The 24,091-nt window shown below is 46.6% G+C and overlaps 1 protein-coding gene and 1 long non-coding RNA gene across 2 annotated transcripts in view; both read left to right on the top strand.

The window, feature by feature from the left end:
- The first annotated feature begins 7,856 nt into the window (after nucleotides 1-7,856).
- Nucleotides 7,857-14,464, top strand: LOC117016886 (uncharacterized). Its single transcript, XR_004421984.1, has 4 exons — nucleotides 7,857-8,053; nucleotides 9,820-9,906; nucleotides 13,666-13,741; nucleotides 14,068-14,464. It is a non-coding gene; the product is annotated as an uncharacterized LOC117016886 (long non-coding RNA).
- Nucleotides 14,465-22,851: 8,387 nt separating this feature from the next.
- KCNIP1 (potassium voltage-gated channel interacting protein 1) overlaps nucleotides 22,852-24,091 on the top strand; it is a 285,873-nt gene continuing 284,633 nt past the window's right edge. The window contains exon 1 of the mRNA XM_033096737.1: nucleotides 22,852-23,114. The gene's annotated coding sequence lies outside the window, so the exon portion shown is untranslated. The remainder of the gene's footprint in view (nucleotides 23,115-24,091) is intronic.

A 24,091-nucleotide genomic window follows, 5' to 3' on the forward strand; every position in this document is an offset into this window, starting at 1 on the left:
GAATTTAGTGACCCTGCCTCCGAATGGGTGTGCCAGGAGGGACAGGCCTGCCAAAGAGCATCCCCAGATGTGCAGGAGCCGTTCTCACCAGTACTGGTGGAGGCCACGGGGTGGGCAGTGGGGGAGGGGCGCTTGCAAGCCACACTGCGCTCTGTCCTGACCACTGCTCAGACCCTCCTCCCAGCCCAGACTGGACACCTCCCCCTTCCTGGGACATGCATGAGGAAAGCATGAACCAGACGCTGCATGCAAGGTGATGAGGAGCAATATTTTCCACTTCCTCAGAGCTGACAATTTCATTCTTTTAAAAAAAAAATACATATTTTTTCATCCTCTGTCTTCATCTTTCTCTGCTGTTTTAGCGGAGATACCTCAGAAGTTCAAAGGTGGGCGGGAGGAAGTGCTTATTTGGACTTCCTGTCAAGCTTCCCTTCCTTGTCTGCCCTATTTTTGATTTGGGCAGCCTATCCCCAGATAGCTGTGCTCAAAGGGAAATTCCCTAAGAGCCTGCAAGGGTGTGGGCAGGGGTCAGGAGAGGGAAATGCAGGCTTCTCAGGAAAGAGGAAAGAGGAAAACACCTTACCCCCTGCCCTTCCAGCAAGATGGAGAAGGGCAGATTGGGGGGAGGGGCAGGCTGGGTGCCATGAAGGCAAAAACAATTTTACCCATAGCAGCGAAGTCAACTGTGACCTCCTCCAGCTGCATCTCCAAGGAAGAGCTGTATGCCCAGGAAGTGTGTACGTGCCCCTAAGATGAAACAGAGATTTGATCAACAAGCCTAGCAGCCCAGCAGGGATAGAACCCTTGACAACTCCAAGCACATTTGATCCTCACCAAAGCCTGGTGAGTAGACAGAGTGCTCCCTTTTACAGATGCTGGCCAAGAGACCGCAATTCACTGGCCCACGTTCCCACAGCTGGCAGATGGGGAGCAGGAATGCCAACTCAGGGCCGGTGGCTTTCTATCTGTACTACTTTTATGACTTGTCCCTTCAGCCTTGGCACGTCACTTAGTTGATGACATTTGGTCTGGACTCTCCTGCCTCACCTGTGGCCTTGGTGCTGGTAGAGTGCCTGACATTGGCTGCATTTATTACCTGCCTTGACCATGTCCGTGCCCTGCCCACCAGTTTGTGTCCGACCTTACAGACTTTTGACCCAGATGTCTTCCAATCTGCTGTCCTGGGAGGGGCACCTTGCTAGGCCTTATCAGTTCCTCACACCCTATTGCACATGAGTTTCAGAGCTTTCCTATGAGCGTGTAGCTGACAGTGTGGAGAAGGAACAAAGATAATGAGTCCCTTAGAAGGAGCAGGGTAAAGGTTTGGGGAGAAAAGAATGCATCTAAAAAACACTTAATTTTTCCACAGCCTTTCCAGGAGACCTCAGGGTTTGGGGGAAAGGAATGCTAGATTCTTACATGTATTGTATCGTGTGATCCTTCTGACTGCTCTTTGTGAAAGGGGGATAGAGGCATACATACCCATTTTACAGACGGCAGAGAAAGACTTGGGGCGGGGGAACAAATACTTGTCCAAGGCCTCACAGATAATCAGAGGTAGAATGTGAGATTTGAAACCACACCTGTCTGATGCTAAGACTCTCTCCACTGAAAGATGCAATTTACAAGGACAAACATTTTGCTGGGTGGTGACCAGTATTTACCTAGAACAGGTTGTTCCCGTATTTATTGGGCTATGAATGAAAGAATAATTTGCCTTTGAGTTTTCCTAAAATAATGATCCTTGGTTTGCACATATTTTCCCCTGCAAGAAGGGAGACACCCGCTTGGGGCGACAACTCAGCTGGGTCAGGCTGAGTGGAGATGGGCGTTGGGGACAGGGGAGGAGAAGAGTAAAGTAAGGGAGGAAAATGACCAGCCCCCTTCATTCCAGCCTGGGGCCCTGAAGAAGCCCATGTTGCTCTGCTGTGGAGACCCCTGGAGTTGTCTGGCTTTTGTGTGTTCAAGCCCGGTTCTTAAAACCACCCTTCTAAATATGGGAATGCGTCTGTATCCCCTCCCATTGGGTTCTGCTGCTTGCAAGCTGTCTTAGTCTGATTGGGCAACTATAATAAAAAACCACCGACTGGGTAGCTGATAACAACAGAAATGTATTTCTCACTGTTCTGGAAGCTGGAAGTCTAAGATCAAGGGGCCAGCGCCGGTGTGTTCTGGTGATCATGTACGTTACCAGCCAAACTGGGAATTTCTGAAAGTGGAAGCTGCCATATTAATAATAGCAGGACAGCAGGTGTAGTCCAGGCCATCGCTGCTCAGTGGGGACACAACGACATCCTCGTCACAGGGCTCCCACCTGGTGGTACCAGCACCCTCGTCAGTCTTCTCCTGCAAGGTCTCATCTGCTCCCGTTAAGCAGAATTCCCTACTCCTTACTTGTCCTGGCAAATGGTGACTCTGTGTCCATTTAGCAGGAAATCAGAATCCCATTTGCCATAGGCGGGAGCCCCAAATGTAGCTCGGGTGGAGGCATGTTCAAGCCTGCGGCCATGAGCCCAGGGGCTGTTTGAGGGGCCTCCTCTGAGCACTGCTTTGTCCTGCTCTGACTAGAACTGCAGAGTCTGCTGTGTCTTTAAACCAGGGAGCTTATACAGGCTCACAGCTCCAGATTGATGTTTAAAACGCCAACGGAAGTGCCAGATTCTCACAGCAAGGCTCCCCTCTCTCATCCCCCACCCCTATCATTGTCCCTCATTATCTAGTACAGAGTTTCAGGTCCTCTTGCAGGCATCAGTGCTTCCAGACTGCCCAGGTTATGATTTAGGAAGTCTCGCTGAAGCAACTCGAAGGCAAGAATTCCCCTGAGCTGTGGTACCCTCTGACAGAGGGCTTCTGTTCCTGTTTCAGCGGCTTTCTGTATAAACCTGTGAACTCAGAGGGACTCAGACCCATTCTGGAGCCCGGCTAGAATGATCCTAACTTTTCTTCTCATATCCAATCCCTCAAACTCCTGAAACCACAGACATTTTTCTCTCTGTCAAGACAGAACATATGGGAGTCAAGACTCAGACTCTGGAATCAGAATAACATGTTTGAGTCCCGACTGTTACCCTCCATCTGTGTGACCTTAGGCAACTTACTTAATTAACTTGTCTGTGCCAGTTCCCAGAGGGTGATGGGGAAGGTTAAATGTCAGCATCTACCTCACTGAGAAGTTGTGAGGATTCAGTGAAGTAAAACTGCAAACACAAAGTGCAGTCCCTGGCACACCGTAGGTGGTGGGCCTTGCTGGCGTGGTTCACTGTTGTGAACGTACCTGACTCATTCATTCTTTGCCAGGGACCAGCCCAGAGAAACAGACAGTTCTCCGTTGCTGTGAGTTCCCTGCGTTGCACGTAACACTGAGCTCACCCTTCCCATGTCACATCCTGGTGGTGGTCAGTTGCGTACACTGCTCTGTAACGTTTCTGATGCAGACAGACAGCAAAAGTGGTAGAGTTGAGCTTTCTTAACAATTAAAAAGAGAAGCCGCAGGCTCATAGGCCGATCAAGTCAGGAGGAAAGGCAAGTGAGGGAAGCGAGCCTGGTAGGAAAAGCAATAATCCAACGTGATGGCAAGTGGCAGCTTGCGCTGGGCATCAGTCGGGAAGATGGTAAGGAGGGTGGTGCCTGGAGCAAACAGGCAGCCGCTCAGCTGAAGGCGATCGCTGCCGTATTGTAAGGAGGGCTGGCTAGTGCAGGAATGGGGCCCAGTGTTGCCAGGTCTTTGCTAAAGAGGAGCTAGAAAGCTAAATTTAATGTTGCTTTTGAAGGATATGCAGTTAACATCTAGCATCTGTGAATAGGTTTGGTTACATGGCAAAGGGGATCAAGGTGGCTAATATGCTGGCCTTAAAATAGGGAGATTTTCCTGGAATGTCTGAGTGGGCCCAATGGAATCACCAGGGTCCTTAAAAGTGGAAGAGAGGCAGAACAGTCAATGGGAGATGTGACTATGGAAGAAAGGCTCAGAGAGGTTCAATGTCACTGGTTTGAGGAAGGAGGCCACGAGCCAAGGAATGTGGGTGGCGTCTCACTCCCTCCAAGGCCCTTCAGGAAGGAATGCAGCCCTCAGTTTTAGCATAGTGAGGCCTATGTCAGATTTTGACCCAGAAGTGTAGGGTAACGAGTCTGTGCTATTTTGAGTCATTAGTTTGTAGTAATTTGTTACAGCAGCAATAGAAAACTAATACAAACTAACTTTTAAAAAAAAGCCATGGGGCCAAACAAACTACATCTGTTGGCTGTAGAGCACCCGTGAGCCACCTCTGATTTAGAATCACTAAATTGCACAATTTTTATGTTGGAAGGACACCCCCTCCTTCCCCTGTGATCTAATCAGTGGCTCGGAGGTGCCTCCAATCAGACAGCTGTGACTCACACTAGGCCCTCTGTTTCTCAGAACAGGACTTTTGTCACTATCCAGGCACTGACGGAAGTCAGGCGCAAGTGAACTCATATTGGGTAAGTCCCCGCCAGCGTGACACTCACATCAGAAGCACTTACGCCTTATATAAACACAGCTATCCATGGCTGGGAGGAGAGAAAGAAATCGCAAGTTCAGTGGTGGGGCCATTTTGCCTACTGTGCTATTCAAGAGAAAAAAATAAAAAAGAATGCCCAGAGTGAACTGGAGGCCGACCATAGGTGCTGTCTTCAGAACTCACACCCTCCTCAAGGAAAGGCTTCCTTCTGGACGCCACATGGCGCTGGGCCCTTTGCCCGGCACTGCAGTCACTCAGCTGTCACTTGCCAGACTGTGTTCCTCTTTCTCAAGCGAGTCACAATGTATTTCTTGTTTTCTTTTTTCCTGCGTGTAATTTCTGAAAGACCTGCACTGAGAGAGAACACCAACAAGCACGTTGCAAAGGACGCCTATCAAGACTGGGTCATACCGAGAGTTGAACCTCTGGGAAATGGAACCAAAGGCTTGTAATTAGGGAGTGATAAAGTCCCCCAAAGTGGCAGCGCATGGGTGTCTTTTAGTTGTGGCGTTCTGTTTGGATAACAGTGTTCCTCCCCACGGCTCCCCGCCCGAGAATGAGTTTGAAAGGCTTTACCTGGGCCATGTTCTCTGCAGCCACCACGCCCATTCCTCCCTGTTGTCTTATGTCACCCCTGCCTTCGCTCATTTATATTCCTTGCCAGGCCCCGAAAAGAGTCTGAGTAGTGACAGCTGGTCTTTATCCTTAAATTTAATTCACTTATTCATTCATTCAACAAATATTTATTGAGCACCTGCTATGTGCCAAGAATGTTCTAGGTAACGTGGATTCACCAGTGAACAACAGACAAAGTCCTTAGTCTTGTGGAGCCTCATAATGATAATAGCAATCGCAATGATGGTGGTAATGACGCTATGATAATCAACAAGCATTGAGCGTTCACCGTGTGCCAAAGCCCTTCTCACACACACACGCACGCACACACGCACGCACACTCCTTGCCCTCACAGCAGCCCTCTAAGATATTTCCCTCACTATAAGATAAGCACTCTGAGGCCCAGAGCAGTTCCCTCCTTATGTGGGACACAGACGTTAACAAAGGAACAGGTAAGAGACCCCAGGGTTCCACTGCCCAACATGGGAACCACCAGTTACCTGTGGCTATTTAAATTAAAGTGGAATACAATTGAAATTTCAATTCCTTGGTCACAAGCATTTCAAGAACTCAACAGTCATAGGTGGCCAGCCGCTGGCATTTTGGACACGGAACATTTCTATCGTTTCAGAGGTTTTGGGGCAGGGCTGGTCCAGAGTGTCGTGGTTTATGATGGAAGCTCCAGGGTATGAAACTCCTGACACTCAGCAGCTGCGAGACCTCAAGCAAACGTCTTAACCTCTCTGAATATTAGGTGATTGGTGTATAAAATGTCATTAGTAATAATGCCATCCTCAAGGAGTTTGAGGGAAGATGAATCATTTCTTGGATGTTTAGAACAGTGTCCAGTACAAAGTAAACATCTGATCAATTACAGCTATTATTGTAAACAACATAATGAGAGGTAGTGATAAATATTATGAAAGACAAATAGAGCGGGCTGAGGGGACAGAAGGTTTGGGGTGCTTGCTTGGACAGGTTGATTAAGGAGGTCCTCTGAAGGAGGTGGCCTCTGCATGAATTCAGGAAGCCAGAACTGGGTGACCAGGAAAAACATCCAGGCAGAGGCCATGGGCAGGCAAAGGCCCCGAGGCTGCAGCTTGCTTGGTGCGTTCCGGAAGCAGTATCCCCACCAACGTAGCTGAGAAGGAGAGAGCCAGGGAGAGATGAGAGAGAATGCACTTAGGAGGTACTGAAGGACCATGATAAGGGCTTCGGCATTTGTGCTGAGAGTGGTACAAGTACCTGGAGGTGTTGAGCAGGGAAGCGATGGGGTCTGACCTACATTTTGTGGAATCACCTTAGCTGTGGATGGAGAGATGGAGAGAGGACTGGAGGGGCAGGAGTAGAGGCAGGGAGGCCCCTGAGGAGGCTGCAGGCAGCTGGCCAGCTGGTGGCATGGAAAGGAGTAGAGACGAGAAGTTTTCACATTCAAAGCAGCCCCCACACAGGCTGAGCCCTCTGCGTGGAGCCCTGTCTGCCCACATGGCCAGGCTCTCTGCCTCACCTCTTCAGGTCTGGACTCAGAAGTCACCCTTGCAGAAAAGGCTCCCTGTCGCCCCCTCCCCGCTTTCTTTTCTTTTCTTTCTTTTTTTTTCCTTAGCACTTATCCTGAACTAAGATACCACATATTTTGCTGGTTTTGTTTACTGTGGGCAGTAAACGAGAGGGTGGGGATTTCTGTCAGGGTTGCTCACTACTGAATCCCCAGCACAGACAGCAGTGCCCAGCACAAACGAGGGGCTTCAGAAATGTTTAAATCAATGAACGAAAGATATAGAAAAGGAAGGAGAACAGAGGATACTTGAGAAAGCTGAAGCCCGGAGAGGGGAAGTCACTGGCCTAAAGTCACACAGCAGTTAATGGCAGAGCCGTCCTGGGGCCTAGGCCTCTGCACCCCCTGTACCCTGCCCACCACCTCGTGCAAGTTTGCCTTTTATTCTTGATAAGCATGTTTCTCTCTCTGTGTTCCGGTGTAGCTTTTCCCTTGAACCAACTGTGTCTTTCCTCTCTTCCCCATTTTCTCTAGAATGTGTTCTGTCTGACTGAACTTTCCCTTTTTTGTAGGCCCAACGGCAATATCCGGGTAATCATATGCACCGTGCGAAAGAAACGGAACAGGAAGCCACGATGCCCAACCTGGTTTCTCTAAGGGGCAGTCAGCACAGTGAGACACAAAGGCGCAGCCCATGGCTGGGGGTAGGAGGAAAGCAGGGTGGGGGAGCTAAGCTGAGATAAGCACTCCCCCAAACATTCATGTTACTGAGCAGTGACAGGGTCATGCGTTTGCTCTGGTTCCTGCTCAGAAACTGTCCCAGGGAGCCTTACTCAATCTGCCCTGGAGCGCAGAGAGACCTGGCAGCTCAGCCTTTCCTTTCCTCTGCGGGATGGCGTAGAAGTCCTCAGAGCTGCTCCTTCCTGCCCAACCCCCTCCTGATTCGTGCAGGGGGCAGGCTTCTCCAACTCACCTGCTGGCCATCCTGAACTCTTACTCCATCCCACCTCTGGTAACAGCGAAATCTCCTCCGTATTCTTTATCATAATTATAAAAATTTAAAGCTACCTTCTAGAACACTTACTCTGTATTAGGCACTTGGCAAATCCACGATCTCTGTGTAGCATATTGTACAAATCAGGACACTGGGCTCAAGATTACCCCATGTTACCGGTAAGCAGTGGAGTTGGGCTCAAGCCTAGGGTCTCTCTGTGTTTGATTCTGGAGCTTGTTTTCTTTGCTCTAGATGCAATCACCATTCATTTGTTCATCCTTCTTTCATTTGTTCACTCATTCAGCAGTTTTCTATCATGCCATACCACATGTCAGGCCATGTTCCGAGCACTCAGTGAACCAGATGAACAAGAACAGCAGGAGAGAAAACAATGAACGAGAAATGAACGCACCAGGAAGGCCTTTTCAGTAGGGATAACTGCTGTGGACACGTGGAAACAAGCCATTGTGAGTGAGAAGCGGGGAGAAGGTCTTCGCGATCGGATGATTAAGGAAGGTTACTTTGTGCTGATGGAAGCCAAATACAGCTGGGAGGAAACACTTCCCTGGTAGGCAGGGCCCAGGTTGGAAGGGGCCATGGACTGAGACGGCCTGTCAGGAGGATGGAGGGGCGAGGCTGAACTTGGGGAAAACCACAGGGTGGTGCAGGTCTCTAACCGCAGTCATGTAGGGGCATCTTTGGTCCTCATCACCAGCCCTCGTTTATTAAGTAGTCTATACCGTCTCCCCTTTTAGGTTTCATGTCAGACAGCTCTTCTGGTACCCTTGTCCTTGTCCTTGTCCCTCTTTTCCCTCTGTGCCTGGTTGGGCCCACTAACAGATTTTTCTCCTACTGACACAGAAGACTGAGGAACCTTAAAGCAACAATCATAGGGGAGATTCTGCAGCCGGAACAGCTACCTCGAGCTCCCCCTGGGGGCCTTTCTCCAAGCTGCACCCTCTCACCCTCTGCTGCAACCTGAGCGGCTGGTTCCCCTGCCCGCTCCATGCTCCCCACCTCTGTCCACAGCTGCACCTGCACACACCTCTGTTCTTCCTCTCTGCCCAATCCCCTTCAGATCAGAGACCTGGTCAGACCTAATGCCTGGCTTTGACTTTGGTTGCCTCGCTCCCTCCCTGGGCTGAGGGATGTCTCCTGTCTCTTCCAGATCTTGCTGGTCGTCTGACAAGGGCTGTAGAGCCCTATGACAAGACTCAGAGCCCCCAGACACCACTGCCCTAGAAAGTGACTGCAGAATCACTTCAGATGGCTCTTGATGGAGACTGAGAATATTATCCTTTCCCTTCTCTGAGAAAGTGTACAGGACCCCCCCTTGTAATTCTTTCCTATCAGTGCTGAGTATCACTTCCCTTAGAAAACTTCCCTGAACCTCCAAGCGTGGGTTAGGGGTCTTTCCTAACCTAGGGTGCTGCACCTACCCTTCATGTGGCACCAACCAGGAGCGGCCACTTGACTGCTCATCTCTCCCACTTCAAGGGGTCTCCTTGAGAGCAGGTCAGCACCGTGTCTCTAAGGAGTGACAGGGTTCCTGGAAGGTGAACAATTGAGCCATATGTCAACAACGGCCTTAAGCACGAGGCTGCTGCAGCCCTGCTGTCAAGATCCTGGGAAACCAGAGCACATGTTCATTTCCATTTCTGACTGTCCAGGGTGTGGGAATCCTTCCAGATTTGGAGACTCTTTAGCTTCCTCTTTGGGTCCTCCTAAAAAGCACAACGGGGGATCTGTAGGATCAGCCAGGGCTGGAGGACTCAAAGCATGAGTGTTGAGAGCACCCTCTGACTGCAATCAGGAAAACCAGACTTCCTATGACATAACCAAAACAGCACATGGGGATTTTTGCTTCTCTAGCCTCCTCCGTTTAGAATGTCGTGAATTCCTGGCACTGTCTAGGACGCTGAGCCAGTCAGAGGTAGATGTCTGGGGGCTAGCCAGACGATGGCTTCATACACATGCCACACCCGAATCCTTTCAAGTTGTCTGCCACTCAGATTTTATTTTGTTTGTACAAAGTTATGATTCCTTCTATCTACATAGGTAAAACAAAGTCGTTATGGAAACATTAATAAAATATAAGCAAGAAACATGAGTAATAAAATTTAAACACTTAAAAGTTCATTTCTTTCTTTAAAAAGTCTTTATCACTGTCAAAATAGGATCACGCTCTTCATACAATTCTTTAAAACTTCTTTGTTTTGTTTTGTTTTCATAGGCAACATATTGTGAACAGCTTTCCATGTGGTTGAATGTCATCACAAAGCGGCTTTTTAAATGGCTTCGAGTGTCCCGTTTTATGAAGGTACAAGAATTTATTTCAATAATTCCCTATGTTTGGATACTTAGCTGGTTCCGAATTTCACTGTTACGAACAACTCAGAAATGAGCATTCTTTTAGCTAACCTGCTGTGTACAGCCATGATTATTTCTTTAGGATAAGTTATTGGATGTAGACTTGCTAGGTCAAGGATATGAACTTTTATCATTTTGGTGCATCTCCCCTCAATGCTCTCTACCAAGAAAGCCTTAATTTTGGCTCCTGCCAGCAGGGCGCAATTCTGTGACATTTCCTCCTGCCAAGGCTGCCTGTGATGTTCACTTAACCTGTTTTCACTGGGACGGTGGAAGGCATGCCATGCAGTTGGCCCCAGTACCCACCTGGGAAAAGCCCCAGGGAACATTGGATAAATCTGGCTTATACAAGGGATGGCCGGTGGAACATCGGTGTTCACACTTTGAACAACAAATGATTAAAGAAATGCCGTGATGGTCCTGTCAAACATAGCAGGGAGGTTACTACCTTGGGCTTGAATCCTGACCTTGACTTGGGCAAGACCTCACTGAGCCTCAATTTTCTCAGCTGTGAAATGGAATTATAATATCACATCCCGTGAGGTTTGTTGGGAATTAAATGTAATCAGGTGTGTAAAACCCATAGCATGAGTACCCAGTGGGCCTTAGCTCACAGTAGCTAGAAATGTTATTAAATAAGCACAACAATTGGAGCCAATATAACAAGTTGTTTTTTTAGTTGAGGCCCTTAAGAGACCGGTTAAACTGCTAAGAATGATTTCTAACTAGCACAACATCTATTCTTATGGAAAGAGATGCCCGTAGGAGTTAATTTCCTTAAATATTTACTATCTTCTATGTTTTATAATTCAGTGTTTCCTAACACTCCCTGTGAAATTTTATCTGGCTTAACAGTTTCTATTTTCATGCATCTTGTCCTAGCAAGCTTTCTCCATGGCAGGGGAAAGGCAAACAGGTTTGGCCACCAGGTCAGAGGCCCCCTGGCTGGGGAGCTTGGGAAAACGCAGATGTTTGGGTCCCACTGAGTCTCCCTGACTCAGATCTCCAGGTGGGCCCCAGGGGTCTGTCCCATTAGCAAACTCGTGGGTAATTGTTCTAGTTAGCTAGTACCCAGACTGCAAACTGGCACTGGGAATACTAGAAGGTATCCATACAACTGGATATCTATGGACTTCTAGAAAAAAGATGCCAATCTTCCTTTTTTTTTTTTTTTTTTGTCATTCTGTTAAAAACACTAAAGCAACATTTCTACTCTATCCAGAGCGAATGTGGTCTTGCGTCTTTTAACAAGGTTAACACTTAGTTTTAACCCTCTGCTATAATGTTATATTTTTCTTTCCCTCCTGAACTGAGCTCTCAGGAGGGCCGTGAAGAGTGCCTTCTGGGGTTCCCAGTGTTGGCTAGGCAGTGTAGCCCAGAGTTTCACTTCCTTCTCTGAGGACATTCTGGAGGGTGTGCTTTTTTCCATTGCAATGCCCTTTGGCAACACGCATGCTTCCTCCAACCACCTGGCTCTGTCTGCAGAAGCCGTGTGTTAGAAATGATTTTGTTTATAGGAATGCAATGGACTTTTGTACGTTGATTTCGTAGCCGGCAACTTTTCTGTATTCGTTGATTGTTTCTAATAGCTTTTTGGTGGAGTCTTTAGGGTTTTCTACATATAGCATCATGTCATCTGCAAAGAGTGACAATTTAACTTCTTCATTCCCAATGTGGATGCCTTTTATTTCTTTCTCTTGCCTAATTGCTCTGGCAAGGACTTCCAACGCTACGTTGAAAAGCAGAGGTGATAGGGGACAGCCCTGTCGTGTTCCTGAACGTAGAGCAAAGGGCTTCAGTTTTTCACCGTTAATTATATTAGCTGAGGGTTTGTCATATATGGCCTCTATTATGTTAAGGTATTTTCCTTCTCTACCTATTTTATTAAGTGTTTTAATCATAAATGGATGTTGTATTTTGTCAAATGCTTTTCTGTGTCAATTGATATAATCATATGATTTTTGTCCTTTATTTTGTTTATGTGATGTACCACATTGATGGATTTGTGGATATTGAACCATCCTTGTGCACCAGGGATGAACCCCACTTGGTCATGATGAATAATCTTTTTAATGCATTGTTGTATTTGATTTGCTAGAATTTTGTTTAGGATTTTTGCGTCTATATTCATCAGAGATATTGGTCTGTAGTTCTCTTTTTTTGTGTTGTCCTTACCAGGTTTTGGTATCAGGGTAATGTTGGCCTCATAAAATGAGTTAGGGAGTACTGTCTCTTCTTCAATTTTTTGGAGGAGTTTGAGCAGGATTGGTATTAGACCCTCTTTGAAGGTTTGGTAGAATTCACTAGTGAAGCCATCTGCTCCCGGACTTTTGCTTTTGGGAAGGTTTTGGATGACTGATTCAATTTCGTTACTGGTGATCGGTCTGTTTAGATTTTCCAGTTCTTCATGGTTCAGCCTTGGAAGGCTATATGTTTCTAAGAAGTTGTCCATTTCTTCTAGGTTATTGAATTCGGTGGCATATAGTCCTTCATAGTATTCTTGGATGATCCTTTGTATTTCTATGGCATTCGTGATAACTTCCCCTTTTTCATTTCTGATTTTGTTTATTAGTCTCTTTTTATCTTAGTGAGTCTAGCCAAGGGTTTGTCAATTTTGTTAACCTTTTCAAAGAACCAGCTCTTTGTCACATTAATTTTTTTCTATGGTCTTTTTGTTCTCTATTTCATTTAGTTCTGCTCTGATTTTTGTTATTTCCTTTCTTCTGCTGACCTTGGGTTTCACTTGTTCTTCTTTTTCTAGTTCTTTAAGGTGTAACATGAGGTTATTTATTTGGGATTTTTCTTGTTTCTTGAGATAGGCCTGTAATGATATAAATTTCCCTCTAAAAAATGTTTTCATACAAATGGCAAATAGACATATGAAAAAATGCTCAACATTACTAATCATCAGAGAAATGCAAATAAAAACCACAATGAGATATCACCTCACCCCAGTCAGGATGGCTATCATCAACAAGACAAACAAGTGTTGGAGAGGCTGTGGAGAAAAAGGAACCTTCATACACTGTTGGTGGGAATGCAGACTGGTGCAGCTGTCATGGAAGGCAGTGTGGAGGTTCCTGAAAAAATTACGAATAGAATTACCACATGACCCAGCAATCCCTCTCCTGGGTATCTACCCAAAAAATCTGAAAACATTTATACATAAAGACACATGTGCTCTAATGTTCATTGCAGCTTTGTTTACGGTGGCCAAGACATGGAAACAACCAAAATGTCCTTCGATAGATGAATGGATAAAGAAGTTGTGGTAGATATACACAATGGAATACTATCCAGCAGTAAGAAAAGATGATATAGGAACATTTGTGACAACATGGATGGATCTTGAGATTATAATGCTAAGCGAAATAAGTCAGACAGAAAAAGCAGAGAACCATATGATTTCACTGATATGTGGTATATAAACCAAAAACAACAAAAGAACAAGACAAACAAATGAGAAACAAAAACTCATAGACACAGACAACAGTTTAGTGGTTACCAGAGGGTAAGAGGAGACGGGGGTGGGAGATGAGGGTAAGGGGGATCAAATATATGGTGATGGAAGGAGAACTGACTCTGGGTGGTGAACACACAATGGGATTTATAGATGATGTAATACAGAATGGTACACCTGAAATCTATGTAACTTTACTAACAATTGTCACCCCGATAAATTAAAAAAAAAAAATGACTTTGTTCACAGCTGGCAGCTTTGTCAGGAAAAGAGGGAGCATTTGAAGTATCATTCTGGACCAGCCCCTTCAGGTCCTCCCAGGAAGGTAATTGTTATTTCATTTTATTTTATTTTAAGTTAGACTTCCTAGTTTACCCTCTCCTTAATGGTTTCCATGTATCTGCTCAAGCCATGGAATTAATTATTTGGGTCCCAGGCACAGTCTATCAGGCACTTTGTACAAATTCTTTCAAATTCTCAAAACCAGTTGGAAAGGTCAGTGTAGAGGCTGATTGCCGTTTTGGGCTGTCCTGCGTCACCACCTCCTTCCAGTTAGCACCTTGTGCATTCACGGGGAAATGCTCCCATCCATGTAGACCCAAAGTGGTTAATTTTCACCTATTCCTTTTCTCTACTGATTTGGCCCGTCAGACACGCTGTCCCAGTTTCGAACATGTGATACAAAGAAAGACGTGGGTTCAGCTGGAACATCAGTGCCGTGTGTGTGCATCGCCTGCCTCCTGAGTCAGGAGCCAGCTGTGTGGGTGCTACAGCCTGGCCCTTTGGATCCCATGGCTGCCGCCTATTTTCCAAGCCTGTCCATTTTCCAAGCCTGTTTGCAGCTCCAACATTTCTTTGAGCTCCCATCCCCCAGAACTGTTCAGTGCATGTTGTCTGCTGTTTAATGTAGAGTCCGTTTCTACTGCTTGTAACCAAGAACCTAGTCTGCTCTCTGGGGATTATTAACCCCAGTTTACAGATAGAGAGGGTGAGCTCTGGGTTAAAGATCTGAAGCACAAAACTCCCCTCCTATTGACTTGTGAATCAAGATATACCTGTACAGTCAGGGTCTGGGGCTCTGGGATCCAAACAGAGTATGGCTCTGTTTTGGTTTCCTCACCGAGGCCTGCACACCTTGGTGAGTGTATTTCCTGAGTTGTGCAGGTAGCATGGCCAAATCCAGTCCATGCAGAATGGCAGCTTGAATGGCAGAATGCAGTTTCACCGGGGGTGGTACACAAAGTGATTTGAGTAGAACACAGATAAATATACACTTTGAAAAATGTAAGTTTCATGCATACACACACACACACACACACATTGTTCTATGTTAAAAAAAAAATACGATTAGCTCATCTAACTCGTGAACTCATGTGATATTGCTCAGAAAGAGGAAAAGATTTCTTAAAGTTAAAAAAGTTTACCTGAATTGAAATAAAATTGTAAATAAATAGAAATAATTGTGGTTAATCTTAGAAAAGACACAAGCCATGATAGTGAGACATGAAGGTCTGAAATTCGAGACTCCGGCAGAGTGGAAGAACCTCTGGTGAGAGCCTCAGACCAGATTCTGGTCCCAGATGTGTCAACCCAAGGGACCAGTCTTCCTGGTGCCACCTCTTCAGTTGAGATGGTTGATCTTTAAGCTTCCGCTTGCTATTTGTCATCTGTCTTTTATCTGCAAGTGTCAGCAAAACCGAGCCTGGGTGAGAGAGATAGGCTTTCCTGGTCCAGGGGTTAATGAGCAAGTGATAAAGGCAAGCTGAGGTTTTCCAGATTATATACAGGGAAGTTCCAGGAAGCCCATAAATGAGAAAATCAAGAGTTCTGGCTGGTGGTAACCCGAGGGTAGGGCCAAAATTGTGTTTGCAGGTGGAGTGTTTCCTCAGCTCCCCACTCTGAGCGTTGTGACGTCCTTCCGGTGAGTACATGTGGCAAGGGAGGTGAAAGAGGCGCTTGACAGTGGAGAAACCTGACAAACACTACCTCAGCCGGGTGACAAAGACTAACCTCAAGAGGCAATGCTGATAGTGTACCCTCGATGTGATGTGAAATGGAGGGCGTTTCACCTCTGTGGTCTTTCTTCCCAAAACCTATAGCCCCAGGCTAATCATGAGAAAAGTTAATCATGTTCACAATAGACAAGATATGGACACAACCTTAAGTGTCTGACTCTGGATAAATGGATAAAGAAGATGTTTTATATATATATATATATATATATATATATATATATATATATATATATATATACACACACACACACACACACACACACATATACACACACACACACACAATGGAATATCATAGAGCCACACAAAAAGAAGGAAATCCTACCATTTGTGACCCGATGGCATTATGCTAAGTAGAATAATTCAAACAGAGAAAGACAAATACTGTATGATCTCACTTATATGTAAAAATCTGGAAAAAAAAAATCCCTACTTACAGAAACAGACACTAGAATGGTGGTTGCCAGAGGTGAGTGGGAGGTGGGGGCTGGTGAAATGGTAAATGTAGTCAAAAGGCACAAACTTCCATTTATAAGATGAAGAAGTTCTGAGGATCAAATGTACAGCATGGTGACTATAGTTAACAATATTGTATCACGTACTGGAAAGTTGCTAAGACAGTAGATCTTAAATGTTCTCACCACATACGCAACAAATGGTAATTATTTGAGGTGATGAAGGCAGTGATCATTTCACAATATGTAAGTGTAGCAAATCATCAGGGAGGCACCTTAAACTTATGCAATGTTGTATGTCAACTCCATGTCAAGAAAGCTGGGACAACTAACGAATTTTAAAAAGAAAAGAAAATCACCAGGCAAGTCTCCAATGAGGGATGTCCCACAGCATCCCTGACCATTACTCGCTCCTCAAGGTTATCACAAACAAGGATGGTCTAAGAAATTGTCACAGCCAAAAGGAACCTGAGGAGACAGGACAAATCAATGTGACATCCTCAATGGGATCCCAGAATATAAGAAGAACATTAGGCAAAAACTAAGGAAATCTGAGGGGAAAAAGAAAAAGTGTGGACGTTAGCTAACAATACTTTGATACTAGCAATAGTTCATTAATTGTGACAATGTGCCATACTAACATATCATGTTAATAACAGGCAAAATGGGGTACCTGCACTATCTCCACAGCTTTTCTGTAAATCGAAAACTATTCTAAGATTAAAAATGTATTGAAATAAACACGCTTAGTGAAATGTTAACGGTAGAACTAAGGTGGTAGATAGATATATTCGTGTGCACCATAAAATTCCTTTAACTTTGTTGTGTGTTTGAAATTAGTCATGATTAAAAAAATAAATTTGGAAGTGTTTTTGTTTAAACTGCAGGGTAGGAAGATCCTGAAATGCTTCAAGCAACTAGTAAGCAAGCAAAGGACCGTAAAGTAAAATGAACTGCGTCGTGCTAATAGAAATGCACAAATTGCCTCCGAGGTTGTCCTCACTCGGAAGCCGTGTTCATTGCTTTGTATTACTCAACGTAAAATAATTCATAAGGATGTTAATAACTTCACTATCAACTTTGGTTCCCGCAACCCTGGTTTCCCCCGTGAGATTTTAAGTTTCTTAATCATAATTTCTCCTAAATGCCCCACAGTGGGAGAGAAGCCATATTTACATATTTCCACAGATGACCTATTATCCTACTGCACAGAAGAAAACTGAGGCCGTCAGGCATAACGCCCCCACTTCCTGTCCTCGCACCTACAGCCTTATTTATAACCTTCCCACCCTCGCCCCTTCCTTCCCGACTCAGAGAGCTATTCAGGGCTGACTCCTCACTCTGTCCTTCATTCTCCCCTTCTTAATTTTCTCAGACATTCATATTTTTCCATCAATTACTTCCTTGCTTTCCCAGATCTTCTTCACCAACTCTTCTTCACAGCCCCCAAAGCCTGGGAATTTCATCTTTCAACAATGAACCAAAAGCAAACCAAACCAACCACCACACAGTTCCTCTGTGCTCCTCTTTTTCCCGTGGCCAGAGTTCTCCCAAGGACATTCCACACTTGCCATCTGCACCCTCAATCACTTCTCAGTGCCCAACTATGCCTAACGCCCTTTGACAAGCTCATCGGTGACTTCCCCAAGGCCCACCCACACCAGTGGCCTTGACTTTCAGCAGCAGGTGACACTCATGACCAAGTGCCTGCTGACAGTCTCCCCTCTTCTGGCTTCCAGGACCCACTCTGCTCCCCCACTCTCCACCCATTTGTCTGATCCTCGTCAGCCTCATTGGTAGCTCCCCTTCCTCTGGTCACCATAATCAACGTCAAAGCTCTGTCCTTGACCTTCTTATCATGCACTAACACATGCTTCCTCATGATCCAACTCCTCCCAAGGCCTTCATCACTGATGACTCCCAGATCTGCACTCCCCCACATAATACCAAGAGCTGACGTGTAACTTATTTTGAGGACCTATTATGCACTGAGCACTGTTGAAGCACTTTATATACATTGTCTCATCTAATCTTTACAACAACCCTAAGAAGGTGGTACTATTATTATTATCCATGCTCATTTTATGGAGCACAGAGATGTCAAACAACATGCCCAAGTTCACACTGCTCGAAGCCAGGATTCGAACCCTGACCCACACTCTAACCACCACACTATGCTCCTTGTGGAACATCTCCACCTGGAGGTTCTTCATCCACCTCAAACTCAACAGATCCCAATTGGAACTTATAATCTTTTCCCGAAGATTGATCCCCTTCTATATTCAGAAGAGAATCCAGGATTGGTGGGGCCTGAAGTTTGTATAATTGGGCAGAAAGGGAGTCTTTAAGAAGAGTGAAAGCGTGAATACAAAATCAGTTTCAGGCTCTTGAAAGTGGCCAATAAAAGTGAGGAGTCCTGACACGCAAACTTAGTGTCGTGGAGAACCTCCATCCCCATCCACACATGGTGTATTTCAGTACTAGCATCTAGTCACTCGAGCTGGAGACCTGGGCGCCTTCCTCTCCTTTCACTCCCTCCTTCCATACCTCATCCACAAAGAATCCAGGATGCCATTCTGTCGACTCCCTCTTCCTCAGATCTCTGGTGTCTCTTTCACCCCCTCTTATCAGCCATCTTCATGTGGTTCAGACCCTCAACTCCTCTCACCTGAACTACTGCCATCGTCCCCCCGCCAGCACTTCATGCTTCAGCCTGGACTTTCCCCAACACATTTCCTGTGCTGCAGCAGAAACACACAACTCATCAAATCTTCTATGACTTCCCACTGTCCTCCAGCTAAATCTAACCTCTTTAGCTTCGCTTTACCTGACTCTCTGGTCAGCCTTGCCAGGCTTACTTCTCTCCTTTTATTCCTTTCCTCAACAAATAATTCTTGAGTACCTATTCTTGGGTATTACTGAGTAATACTGAGTACCAATGGTAGAGTAACTAGATGCAAAACACTGGCGCTGCAGCAGCAGACACCACAAGAACTTTCCTTTCCCATGTCTCCACCACAGCAAACAGCTTACAGTTTCCAGACTAGGTAAGGCTGTGTTCAGCCCCTTTGCATTTTCCTGGGCCCCAGGGAAGGCTCTGAACTTCACTGATCATCTGACTCTCTCCGTTTATCATTCGTGGCTCAAAATGTCATCTCCTTAAGCATATTTCCAGATTATCATCCAGCAGCAAAAATGGATCCCTTCCTCCTTTCTACCCCAAATGTGCTTCTTTCTTCTAAACCTTGTACTCTACCAAGTCATAGCTACCTGACTATGAGAAGATCTCCCTTACTTCACAGTGAATTCTTTGAGCAAAGAAACAGTATTTTATTCACTTCTACATCTCCACTTGGACCTGGTACATAGAAGAAACCATCTATCCATGCATCTATTCATCCACCCATCCATCCATTCACCCATCCATCCATCCATCCATCCCTCTCTATCCCTCCACCCATTCATCTAGCCATTCATCCATCTACCCACTCATCCATCCTATGAATATTTCTGAATGTCCTCAGTGTGCCAGCCATTTTTCCAGGCTCTGCAGATACAGAGAAGAACCAGACAAGTGAGGGCCTTGCTGTCACTAACACTATTTTCTAGTGTGGAGCATAGACAATGCAAATAAAAGAAGCGAACGAGCAAGACAGATGAGTGAGACATACTGTAAAGTAAATTAACCAGAGTGATGTCACAAAGGGTGCCACTTTAGAAGAAATTGTCAGGTCACCTTACGAGAAGGTGGCATTTGTGATGAGACCCAAATAGTAAGAAAGGAACAGCCAAACAAAAAGGGGCAGAAACTCCTGATGTGGGAATGAGCTTTGCAAAGATCAGAGAAAGCTGGAGTGGGGTGGGAGGTGAGGCTGAAGAGGTCCACAGGGATGGGAATATGCAGGTATCGCAGGCCACGGAAAGAAGTCTGGATTTCATTGTACGTGAGAGGCATAAGGAATTGTCTAGTGAGTGAACGGGTGAGTGAATAAATAAACACCAGGTGTGTGCATTGTTTTGAATTAGTTTGTCTTTGGAATGTCTTTGCATTGAGCCCTCAGCACCACCTTGACTGGTCCTCTCCTCTGACCACCTGGTTTCAAGTGAGACAACCTGGTGTCAGGTAAGACAACTTTTGTCCTGAGCTCCAGGTACGTTGCTGTTTACAAACCAAGGTGGCCACCCTGGCCCCAGTCTGCATCTCAGAATCAGGGCAGAGGGACAGAGAACAGCCTTGCCTGGAAACTGTCCAGAGCTAGCCCTTACCTCCTGCTCCAGGATTCTCACAATCCCTCAGGGACCCTGGGTGAAGAGACAAAGGGTTGGGGTGAGAGCAAGAGGGTGGGGACGGACAGTGTGAGAACATGGAAAACAGAAGCTTGGCAATAGATCAGATTTTGGATCCTTTCTCTAGCACTTATCTCTACATGTATGACCTTGGACAAGTCATTTCCCCTCTCAGCCTCAGTTTCCCCACCATGACATAGGGACACAAGGACCTATGTCATTGAGTTTTGGGGGAAAATTAAATAAGACAGGTTGGTGAGATAATAGGTTACGACAAACCTTTGCCTTCCTTTGCTTGCTTTAAACAATGACCTTGTTGCCTGAAAGTTAAGTTGTATCATGAGAAAGTGCCTTTGTTCTCCACTCCTGTTCTATCAAAGTGAAAAAAGGGCAAAAATCATGTGGTGAGTCTCAGTTCCCCATTTTGTTTATGTCCGGTTTCTATTTCCCATTTGGGAAAAATGATAGCAACAACAAAAAAATGCAAAACAAAAATCGAAACTGATTCACTTCTAGTTCCCTTAAGATCCAGCCTGACAATCCCGATTATAACCACCCACAGAACTGCATCTGAAAACAAGCAGCAGAGTAACAGGTGCTGTGGCCTCTCCCTGAGGCTTTAGAAACCCAGGAGGATGAGGGAGCTGCGAACTCAAACTTGGGGCTGTAGACGAGGCCTCCCAAGGCGTCTTTGAATGTGCCTGACAAAATACCTTTGCATTTCGGGACAGCTAGTGGGAGCAGATAACTCAACTTCATGTAGCTGAATTATTTTCTGATCTCATTTAGTTCTTTTTTTTTCCTTCTCCTTTAAAAAATGCCCAAACAGACTTTGGGTCTCACTAGACCATCCAGAAAGAGAGATTGATGGTTTAGGAGCAGATTTTCTGAAAGTTCTGGTCCTGGGAAAGCTCAGCTCAGAAAGTTGTTGTTTTACTAGGAAGCCAACTGTTGAACACACATGTACCCACACATGCACACACACACATACACACATGTGAGCAATACACACATATGCCTTGGCCCCAGTTCCACCCCACTTCCCCAACCCCCAAGCCCAGGAAGTAGATTTCTCAACCAGCAGGGTTTGGTATGAGTCACAGGCAATTCCCTTTTGTTCAGGGCATAAGACCTCCCTCTGCTCTTGGGACTGAGAAGGACATGCCGGCCTGATCCCCAGGGGAATTCCCACTTCAGTACCGTGGCGGGGAGTGTGGGAAAAGAGGACCAATAAGAATTGTGTGGATTCCTGGGAGGAGTCTGCCCGAGGTCACACCATGGGTGGGGATGGGGGGATGGGTAGGTGCGTGTTTACTCAAAGGGGTGGGATTGGAAGGGAAACTGAGGCCATTAATATTTGACACCACAGCTGGTTACTGGTGCTTGCAAACTTTCCTCCAGGAGCTGCTGCCTTTGGGGAAAAAATAAAGGAGAATTCCAGGGCATGTTCCCAGCCCTGCCTGCCTCCACCCTCTGCCTAGCCCTCTCCCCCTTCCTCGGTCCAGAGGGAAAGTGGGGAGATCTGTTGTTCCCCACAATATTGTCCTTTTCCCTCAGGTCAGGTCGGACTAAGCAAAGAAGTGGGGCAGGAGCCCTCCCTCCATAGAGTGTCATGGTGGGAGGAGAGGGAAGGTCCTGCTGGGGGGCCATTCCCCAGGCTCCTTGGGGGATGGGCCGAGGAGTCTCCAGGAAGGCTGGCATCCACATCTTCTGTTCTCTTTACTCTCTCAAGTGTAAATGATGCTTCCTTGTCCTTGCAATCCACCTGCAGGCTGCCTGCCACCCTTGAAAGCATAGAAAGGAGAGAGACAAACCAAGCAGAGCCAGTGGGCTCTGAAAGTAGCAGGGCTCTGACTAGTATGAGCACCGCCCTGGGGCCAGCTCTGCCTGCGGCCCTTCCAACCCAGGGCATATGGAGGCTGCCACAGGGCCATTCTGGTGACCAGAGGGGCCTGTCTAACACGCCATGGGGCCCGGGACTATCTCAGGATACAGAGGGCTTCCATCCAACACTGACACCCAGGGTGGGATGGTGGACGTTAGTCCCAGACAACAGGTTGGCACAAAATGGCACTGGCCAGCCAAACCGGCTCATTCATTAAACAGAAGACACTTCACTGACCCCAGAGATGAGGCAGACACCTACGTCTTGAGTTTTAGGAGAAAAGAGAACATGACAAACAGATCGTCTTAGCGAGGGTTAATCAGAGAAGAAAATGTTTACAGCCTGTCTCCAGGGTTGGGCACGTGTTGGGCCCATTTTGAGTCCAGAATCCTGCTCCTTGGCTCCCCCAAGCCCAGTGCCAGGAGTCCAGGACGGCCTGTGTGCTACTGGCCACATGTCAGAAAGATTCCTCTACTCCCAAGGTGTGGTGCTAACCAGTGCTTCCAATCAGATAACCTGAAGCCCAGGAAACCTGCTATGCTGCCCCTGGGCCCTTGGGTTAACTGAGATTTAATTGTGCTCTGCCCGGCAGAGGGCAGAGCAGCGATGCTCTTCTCCCCTTCCCGCCTCCAGGGCCAGTGCTGCAGGAAATGCTCTTTACAGATAATGTGGCTTTTCTCCAGGCGAGGCAAAGCTGAAAGCCTGATTAGCTGCTGGCCCAGGTGTTAGGACTTTGAGGACCATCGGCAGGAGACGCAGGCAGTGGGCTCGGGACTGGAGCCTCCTTCACCGGGCTTCCCCCGCCCCGCCATCCCTTACATAGGGAGGCTGGGAAAAGGGTCTGAGGCTCTCCTGAACACGTGATCAACACCACTGTTTCCTGCTAAGATTCCTGCAACATGGTACAGCTTCTCCCCTTTCAGCAAAGCAGGCTCCAGGTGTTCAAAACTCGAAAGAACGAGGCTCCAGTGATGGTGTTCACTCCCTAGGAAATGTGCTGTTTCTCTGGAAATCTGCAGAAGCCCAAATGCACACTGAGCTAAGTCAGCAGAGCAGGTCAGTTCTGTCCGTGGGAAGAAAAGTAATGCGGGATGTGGTTTTCAGCTCCTGGGGTTTCGGGAGTCTGAAGCCTCTCTCTCCCTGCCCTCGATGCACTGTTGTTCATTGCAAAGAAAACTGCCTTCTCCTAATATTGCCATTGACTTTCCTGCAGCCTCAGTTTATCTGTCAGTGAAATGGAAATCCTAATTGTAAACTATTTGCCTACGGTCTGAGAGAGAAGAGTGTGACTCTCTTGGGCTTTTCTGTGTTCCCTCCTCCCCGCGCATTGCCCTCTCTCCTGCTTTCTGCTTGTTCCTTCCCTTTTCCGCCCATTCTCCCAGCCCTCTGTCTCCTTTCCTCTCTGTCCTCCTTCCAGGCAGGAGATGAAGAGTACAGCTCTTTCTGGCCAAAAAAGTTTGCTTTGTGAAAACACAACCAATTTATGATCCTGCCTTTCCCAGCTGAGGAAGATGTTTATTTAGATTTAGGAACATGAGGCGTCGCTGTGAGTTTCTGAAGCCAGGGGAAAATTACAGTGATGCATAAGAGTGCTGCCCTCACGGAGGTGCTGAGCTGGTGCTGGGCCCCGGAGGCTGGCCACGGAGCTCCGAGGAGACGGGCTTGGGGAGGGGAGGGTAGAAAAGGAGGAAGTCTAATGTCCTCCTGACTTCAGGGATTAATGTACTCAGACATTCACAAGCCAAGAAACAGAGACAGAAGCACAGAGGGAAAGGGGGACAGAACAAGACACACATAGAGAGAGACAGACAGAGACATGAGAGAGGAGACAGACCAAACATCGAAACGGTAAGGAAAGAAATGCGACACGTCTTGCATATTTTTCAAAATCATAAGATTTGAAGGGATAAGAAAGGGTCACTGTGGGGACAGAGCCAGGAGGGCAGTTTCCAAGCTCTCGGCCTCGCGTGGAAAGGTGCTGGCTCAGGTAGTAAATGGCCATCAGCTGTGGCTGGTTGGCCGTCAGCTGTAAC

The sequence above is a fragment of the Rhinolophus ferrumequinum genome, chromosome 24 (genome assembly GCF_004115265.2).
Source record: "Rhinolophus ferrumequinum isolate MPI-CBG mRhiFer1 chromosome 24, mRhiFer1_v1.p, whole genome shotgun sequence".
Lineage (NCBI taxonomy): Eukaryota > Metazoa > Chordata > Mammalia > Chiroptera > Rhinolophidae > Rhinolophus > Rhinolophus ferrumequinum.